We start from the raw sequence: 8,548 nt of genomic DNA on the forward strand, positions 1-8,548 counted from the left end.
CGTGCCAAATCTATTCTCCGACTAACCAAAAATTCTTTCATTAATAGAAAATGCAAAATCCCTCCTTTCTCTAACTCTTCCCGTGACTTCTGGCATCTAGCCAAAATCATCTCCTCCAACTTCACTTCTTCATCTTTCCCTCCACTCCTCAGTCCTGACAGCAACACTGCCGTCTCATCTATCTCTAAGGCCGAACTCTTCTCTCAAACTTTTCTAAAAACTCCCTCTGGACGATTCTGGGCATATTCCTCCTACTCATCCCCCTCTGACTCCTTTATGCCTGTTATAAAGATTCTTCAAAATGATATTTTCTATGCCTCTCTGGCCTCAATCCTCAGAAGGCTTATGGACCTGATGGAGTGCCTCCTATTGTCCTTAAAAACTGTGCCTCCGTGCTGTCACCCTGCCTGGTCAAACTCTTTCGCCTCTGCCTGTCAACATCTACCTTTCCTTCTTGCTGGAAGTATGCCTTCATACAGCCTGTGCCTAAGAAGGGTGACCGCTCCAATCCCTCAAACTACCGTCCTATAGCTTTACTTTCTTGTCTATCTAAAGCTTTTGAATCAATCCTTAACCGGAAGATTCAAAAGCACCTTTCCACTGACCTTCTATCTGATCGCCAGTATGGGTTCCGCAAGGGCGTTCTACTGGTGATCTCTAACCTTCTTAACTGAATCTTGGTCATCCTCTCTTAGCCTTTTAGGTGAAACTTTTGCTATTGCGCTGGACATATCAAAAGCTTTTGATAGGGTCTGGCACAAATCTTTGCTTTCCAAACTACCCTCCTACTGTTTCTATCCTTCTCTCTGTACCTTTATCTCCAGTTTCCTTTCTGACCGTTCTATTTCTGCCGTGCTAGACGGTCACTGTTCTTCCCCTAAATCTATTAACAGTGGTGTCCCACAGGGTTCTGTCCTATCTCCCACTCTTTTTCTGTTGTTCATTGATGATCTTCTTTCCAAAACGAACTGTCCTATCCATTCCTACGCCGATGATTCCACTCTGCATTACTCAACTTCTTTTAATAGAAGACCCACTCTACAGGAACTTAACGACTCAAGGCTGGAGGCTGCAGAACGCTTAGCCTCAGACCTTACTATTATTTCCGATTGGGGCAAGAAGAACCTGGTGTCCTTCAACGCCTCAAAAACACAGTTTCTCCACCTATCCACTCGACACAATCTTCCAAACAACTATTCCCTATTCTTTGACAACACTCAGCTATCACCTTCCTCAACACTAAACATCCTCAGTCTATCCTTAACTCAAAATCTCAACTGGAAACTTCATATCTCATCTCTTACTAAATCAGCTTCCTCGAGGCTGGGCGTTCTGTACCGTCTCCGCCAGTTCTTCTCCCCTGCACAGTTGCTGTCCATATACAGGGGCCTTGTCCGCCCTCGTATGGAGTATGCATCTAATGTGTGGGGGGCTCCACTCACACAGCTCTTCTGGACAGAGTGGAGGCTAAGGCTCTTCGTCTCATCAGCTCTCCTCCTCATACTGATAGTCTTCTACCTCTTAAATTCCGCCGCAATGTTGCCTCTCTTTCTATCTTCTATCGATATTTCCATGACTGCTCTTCTGAACTTGCTAACTGCATGCCTCCCTCCCTCCCGCGGCCCCGCTGCACTCGACTTTCTACTCATGCTCATCCCTATACTGTCCAAACCCCTTATGCAAGAGTTAACCAGCATCTTCACTCTTTCACCCCTCACGCTGGTAAACTCTGGAACAATCTTCCTTCATCTGTATTTCCTCCTGCCTACGACTTGAACTCTTTCAAGAGGAGGGTATCAGGACACCTCTCCTCCCGTATTTGATCTTGCTTTCGGCCACCTCTTTTGTTTCTTTTTTAGGAGCAGCGAGTAGCGGGCTTTTTTTTATTATTGTTTTCTTTTTTTGTGTGCCCTTGAGCTGCCTCCTTTGTTGTAAAAAAAAAAATACCTTGGTGCATTCAAAGCTAACCTACCGATCCTATTTTGCCCTACTTCCAATTTGTCCATTTCCGACTCACTCCATGTAATCACTTCCATCCCTCACATCACACTCGGCACTGCTACACTCTTCCACACGTCTCTCAGCACATCATACTTACATGCTCTCATTCTTGCCGCACTTCCCATTGATTCACTAGACTAATCTTCTAATTTTTTGTCCTTTCACATCCGCTCGGACTCATCCATACACCCAGGTACTTGTATGCATCTATTTGCCCTAGCTCTGTCTCCTAGCCTCCAGGTCCTATTTCTCGCATCTTCTGCCCCATTCACAACCATTATCTGATTTTTCTCACTACTATATTTCACTCCAAAATCTCTCCCATACTCATTCACCACATCTAATAGTTCCTGCAGTTCCTCCGCTGACTCACTCATGACTACCACGTCATCTGCATACAGAAGCACACTTACCCTGTCTTCTCCCACTTTTACTCCTGCATTCTTTCTCCTCATCCTGGCTGCCAACTCCTCAGTATACAGGCTGAAGAGAATTGGAGACAGGATGCAGCCCTGCCTAACACCTCTTTCACTCCTCACCCACTCTGTCTCTAATGCTCCTAACCTATACCTGGCTCTCGTATCCACATACATGCTCCTAATGATTCGCACTATCTTATCACTCAAACCTACTTTCTCCAGTACCTTGCACATCACCTCCCTGTTCACTCTATCATACGCTTTCTCAATATCAAGAAACCCAAGATACAACGGACTTCCATTCTTTCTTTTCCTCTCTATCATCTCATTTACCACATACATATTGTCCTCTGCCCTCCTGTCTGTGCGAAAACCATTCTGCTCCTCACCCAGCACTCTCTCTCTTTCAATCCACTTACACAGCCTTTCATTCAACACAGCACAGAAAATCTTTCCCACCGTATTCGCCAGGGCTATCGGACTATAATTCTTCAGCTCTTTCCTACTAATATGCCCTCCCTTGAGCATCAGTCACTCTGCATTCGTTCCACTCCCGAGGCACTCTCTCGTTCTCTCATACACAGTTGAACAGCTCAGTCATCCTGCCCTGCTGCCTTGCAATTCTTCTGCTTCTTCAAACATACCTCGACTTCCTCTCTGCTAATTATCTCATTCAGCTCACCCGCATCCTTCCTCTCAAGCGTTACACATCCCTCTCTCACCTCAAAAACCTCACCCACCCCTCCAATCTCTTCCCAGAAACCTTTTATACACTCTTTCATTCTATCTGTGTCCCTGATATCCTCACCATTTACTTTTAGGCACTCCACGGTTTCACTATCAGTCACACTCTCACCCCTCAAGAATTTATACCATTCACGCCCCCCTTCTAGGCCTTTTTCTTTCAGAGCCTCAATCACACTCCTCTCACACCTGACCTTGGCCTCCCTAATCTTCCATTTAGTGACCCTCTGTTGCCTTACATACTCTGACCATGTATTCTGATATTCATTCTCTGCCTCAATGTTTTCATGTCTCTCTTTCCTCAGTCTCCTACAAACCTTATTCAGCCTCTTTCGCTCCTTCCTAACATTCCTGATCTCCCCATTCCACCACGGCTTGTACTTTCTCTTCCTTCCATTCGTACTCAAATACCCAATCCGTCGAGTTGCGGCTCTCCTTACATTCCCTACAAACTCACTATTGGCTCCATCCACGTCCTGCACACTTCCATTCATCCAGTCTAGTTTCCTCAGGTCTACCTGGAAATCTTCCCATCCAACATCTCTCAACCTCCATTTCTTCCTTTCCCTCTTCGCTTCTCTTTCATTCCTAGCATACAGGTCACATTCCACCACCAGCATATTGTGATCAGACACCACATCAATCATTCCGTCCTCATCTATCCACACACGAGACACACACTCACGCATTCTCCCATTCACTAACAAATAATCAATAGCAGACTCCTGATCCCTCGCACTCCACGTCACGTTCCTCAGCCGTCGTCACATTCAGGTTTTCCAGATTCATTTCATCCACAAACTCATCCAGCATCTCTCCATTTCGGTTCATTCTCTCCCCAAGCACACCCACATGTGCATTCATATTTCCGATGACCATAACTTTCTCTCCGGTATACTCCCTCACAACTTTCCTCACCACGCCATACTTTTCTCTGTTCTCCCTCACGGCTCTCTCACTTTCCACCGTCATGTACACCACAATCACTATCAACCTCTCAGACTTACCCTTGGCATTGACACACTCCACTTTCACTGCTAGCACATCTTCACTGTCTTCACTCGTCCCTACATTCACTTCTTCTACTCTGAAACCCTTACTTTTCCTGTGGAGTAGGGCTACGCCTCCTCCCGTGTATTCTGCTTCTTTCTGCCTTTCCCAGTCATAGCAAACACTTCCCCATCCACACGCACGTCATCTCTTAACTGAGTCTCAGTCACACCAACTAGATCAAACTTCCACTCATCCAGCTCTTTACTCATGTCATCCAGCTTACCTGTGCCCCATCCTCTCACATTTATACAACCAATGTTCATACAGTTCATACGCTTCACTGCCTGGTTGGTGGTTTCTCTTCCTTGCTCTCTAGCGCCTCAAGCATCCACACACTGGACGGACCTAGCATTCCTCCACTCCCTCAGCCTCCTGCCCATCCTCTCGTGTCCTGACTGGTTCAGGTGGACCCCATCTACAGTGAAGTCAGCCCTTCCCATGCACCATCCAGATCTACAAAGCTGACATTCTCTTTCCTACCCTCAGCCACTCCACCTTCAGCTGTAGCAGTGCCTCCTGAAGTCTAACGTTCGTTCTCTGCCTCACTCTCTCCTCTCCCCTTCTCTAGGGCGCCTCATAACCCCAACCACTGCCGCTCTCACTGCCTTACCTTCACTGCCTCTACCACCTCCCTTGCTGTGTCCTCCGTTCCAACATTCTCCAAATCATTCCCACCACACTGAATGATCAAGAGGCCATCCTTAAGCTCACCTGACTTCTCCTCAACATTTCTCCTCACTTCTGCAATCCTGGCGCCACTCAAGCTCTCCATACCACTCCCCTCGGCCTTACCGCAATTGACTCTTGACATTCTTCATCATACTGTCCCCAACAACACGAGGAGGGCATACTCTTTATCGCCTTCTCACCTGCGGCCTGTCCTTCTGCTTCTCACACTTTCCACACCCATCCCTACCTCCCCAACATCCTCGACCTGCACCTCCCTTTCCTCCACTCACGGTGATCTCTTGGCAGCAGGCTCTTTCCTTGGGGCGGCTTGCACTGGTTGTTTAGGCAGCCTTCTCACCATTTCTGTCTGGCCTCTGTCTCCTTGTCCTCTTTCTTTGTCTCCATTCCGTCCTGTGTCAGTCCAGGGGCACACCGTGCACAGGAGGTACTCTAGGCTATCTCTAGGATCCGTGAGTTAACACCAGGATGTTAACCCAAATTCGGTGGGACCACTCTTCACACACCTCCTTCACATCATTTCCCACCATCCTTTATCCTTCACCCAGTCCTTGCATCTCTTTAACTCTCTCATAAAGAGTGCTCACCAAAATACTGCACAGACGGCCTCACAGAGATCTCTTGACAAGAGTGCGCGATGAGGCCTTAGAGTGACGCCGCTGAGGCTAGTTGACGGCCATCTTGCTGTGGGGAAGGGGCTGGGAGTGAGGCTGGGGGGTAGGGGTGAGGTTGGGGATAGGGGTGGAGAGTAGGTGAGGGGATTGGGGAGGAGGTTGGGGGTGGGTGCGGCCATGTTACTGTTCCCAGGTCATGTATGTGGGTTGGGGAAGTTGAGGAAGAGGTTGGGGAGAAGGTGGGGAGGGAGTGGGGGTTGGGGTGAGGAGGATAGCCCTTTCCCAACGTCCTCCACCTTTCTGTCTGATGGGGGGGGGGTATGAGGGGGGGGAGGAGGTGGTGAGGGATGGGGGTGGGAAGTGTCCCTCCTGCCCCCCCCCTCCATCACCTCTCCCTCCTGCCCCCCTTTCCATCACCTCTCTCTTCTGGCCCCTTCCATCACCTCCCCCTTCTGGCCCTTTAAATCACCTCTCCCACCTGGCCCTCCTCTATCACCTCTCCCTCCTGCCCCCCTTCCATCACCTCTCCCTCCTGCCCCCCTTCCATCACCTCTCCCTCCTGCCCCCCTTCCATCACCTCTCCCTCCTGCCCCCCTTCCATCACCTCTCCCTCCTGCACTCCTTTCATAACCTCTCCCTCCTGCCCCCCTTCCATCACCGCCCTCCTGCCCCCTTCCATCACCTCTCCCTACTGCCCCTTCATCACCTCTCCTCCTGCCCCTTCCATCACCTCTCCTCCTGCCCCTTCCATCACCTCTCCCTCCTGCCCCCTTCCACCTCTCCTCCTGCCCCTTCATCCACCTCTCCCTCCTGCCCCCTTCATCACCTCTCCCTCCTGCCCTTCCATGACCTCTCCCTCCTGCCCCCTTCATCACCTCCTCCTGCCCCTTCCATCACCTCTCCCTCCTGGCCTTCCATCACCTCTCCCTCCTGGCCCCTTCCATCCACCTCTCCCTACTGCCCCGTTCCATCACCTCTCCCTCCTGCCCCCCTTCAATCACCTCTCCCTCCTGCCCCCTTCCATCACCTCTCCCTCCTGCCCCCCTTCCATCACCTCTCCCTCCTGCCCTCCTTCCATCACCTCTCCCTCCTGCCCCCTTCCATCACCTCTCCCTCCTGGCCCCTTCAATCACCTCTCCCTCCTGCCCCTTCCATCCTCTCCCTTCCCCTTCCATCTCCTCCTGCCCCTTCATCACCTCTCCCCTCCTGGCCCCTTCCATCACCTCTCCCTCCCCCCCTTCATCACCTCTCCCTCCTGCCCCCTTCATTCACCTCTCCATCCTGGCCCCTTCCATCACCTCTCCCTCCTGCCCCCCTTCCATCTCCTCTCCCTCCCCTTCCATCACCTCTCCCCTCCTGCCCCCTTCCATCACCTCTCCCTCCTGGCCTTCCATCACCTCTCCCTCCTGGCCCTTCCATCACCTCTCCCTCTGCCCCTTCCATCACCTCCCTCCTGGCCCCTTCCATAACCTCTCCCTCCTGCCCCCTTCTATCACATCTCCCTCCTGCCCTCTTCCATTACCTCTCCTCCTGCCCCCCTTCCATCCTCTCCCCTCCTCCTCCCCTTCCATCCACCTCTCCTCTCCCCCCTTCCATCACCTCTCCCTCCTGCCCCTTCCATCACCTCCTCCTGCCCCCTTCCATCACCTCTCCCCTCCTGGCCCCTTCCATCCTCTCTCTCCTGCCCCTTCCATCCTCTCCCTCCTTTGGCCCCTTCCATCACCTCTCCCTCCTGCCCCCTTCATCCTCTTCTCCTGCCTTCCCCTTCCATCCACCTCTCCCCTCCTGGCCCTTCCATCACCTCTCCCTCCTGGCCCTTCATCACCTCTCCCTCCTGCCCCCTTCCATCACCTCTCCCCTCTGCCCCTTCATCACCTCTCCCTCCTGCCCCTTCCATCCTCTCCCTTCCTGCCCCTTCATCACCTCTCCCTCCTGCCCCCTTCATCACCTCTCCTCTGGCCCCTTCCATCACCTCTCCTCCTGCCCCTTCCATCACCTCTCCCTCCTGCCCTTCCATCACCTCTCCTCCTGCCCCTCCATCACCTCTCCTCCCTGGCCCCTTCCATCTCTCCCCTCCTGCCCCCTTCCATCACCTCTCCCCTTCTGCCCTTCCATCACCTCTCCCTCCTGCCCCTTCCATCACCTCTCCTGCCTGGCCCCTTCCATCACCTCTCCCTCCTGGCCCCTTCCATCACCTCTCCCTCCTGCCCCTTCCACCTCTCCCTCCTGGCCCCTTCATCACCTCTCTCCTCCTGGCCCCTTCCATCACCTCTCCTCTGGCCCCTTCCATCCTCTCCCTCCTGGCCCCTTCATCTCCTCTCCTCCTGGCCCCTTCCATCACCTCTTCATCCTGCCCCTTCATCACCTCTCCCTCCTGCCCCCCTTCATCACCTCTCCCTCCTGGCCCTTCCATCACCTCTCTCCCTCTGGCCCCTTCCATCACCTCTCCCTCCTGGCCCCTTTCATCACATCTACCTCCTGGCCCCTTCCATCACCTCTCTCTCCTGCCCCCTTCCATCCCCTCTCCCTCCTGCCCCCTTCCATCACCTCTCCCTCCTGCCCGCTTCCATCACCTCCTCTCCTCCTGGCCCCTTCCATCACCTCTCCCTCCTGCCCCCCTTTCCATCACCTCTCCCTCCTGCCCCCTTCCATCACCTCTCCCTCCTGCCCCCTTCCATCTCCTCTCCCTCCTCCCCCCCCTTCCATCCTCTCCCTCCTGCCCCTTCCATCACCTCTCCCCTCCTGCCCCTTCCATCACCTCTCCTCCTGCCCCCTTCCATCCTCTCCCTCCTGCCCCTTCATCACCTCTCCCTCCTGCCCCCTTCCATCACCTCTCCCCTCCTTCATCACCTCTCCTCCTGGCCCCTTCATCACCTCCTCCTGCCCCTTCCATCACCTCTCCCTCCTGCCCCTTCATCACCTCTCCCCTCCTGCCCCTTCCATCACCTCTCCCCTCTGGCCCTTCCATCACCTCTACCTCCTGCCCCTTCCATCACCTCTCCCTCCTGCCCCTTCCATCACCTCCCTCCT

Source organism: Eriocheir sinensis, unplaced genomic scaffold (assembly GCF_024679095.1).
Source record: "Eriocheir sinensis breed Jianghai 21 unplaced genomic scaffold, ASM2467909v1 Scaffold1302, whole genome shotgun sequence".
Taxonomy (NCBI): Eukaryota; Metazoa; Arthropoda; class Malacostraca; order Decapoda; family Varunidae; genus Eriocheir; species Eriocheir sinensis.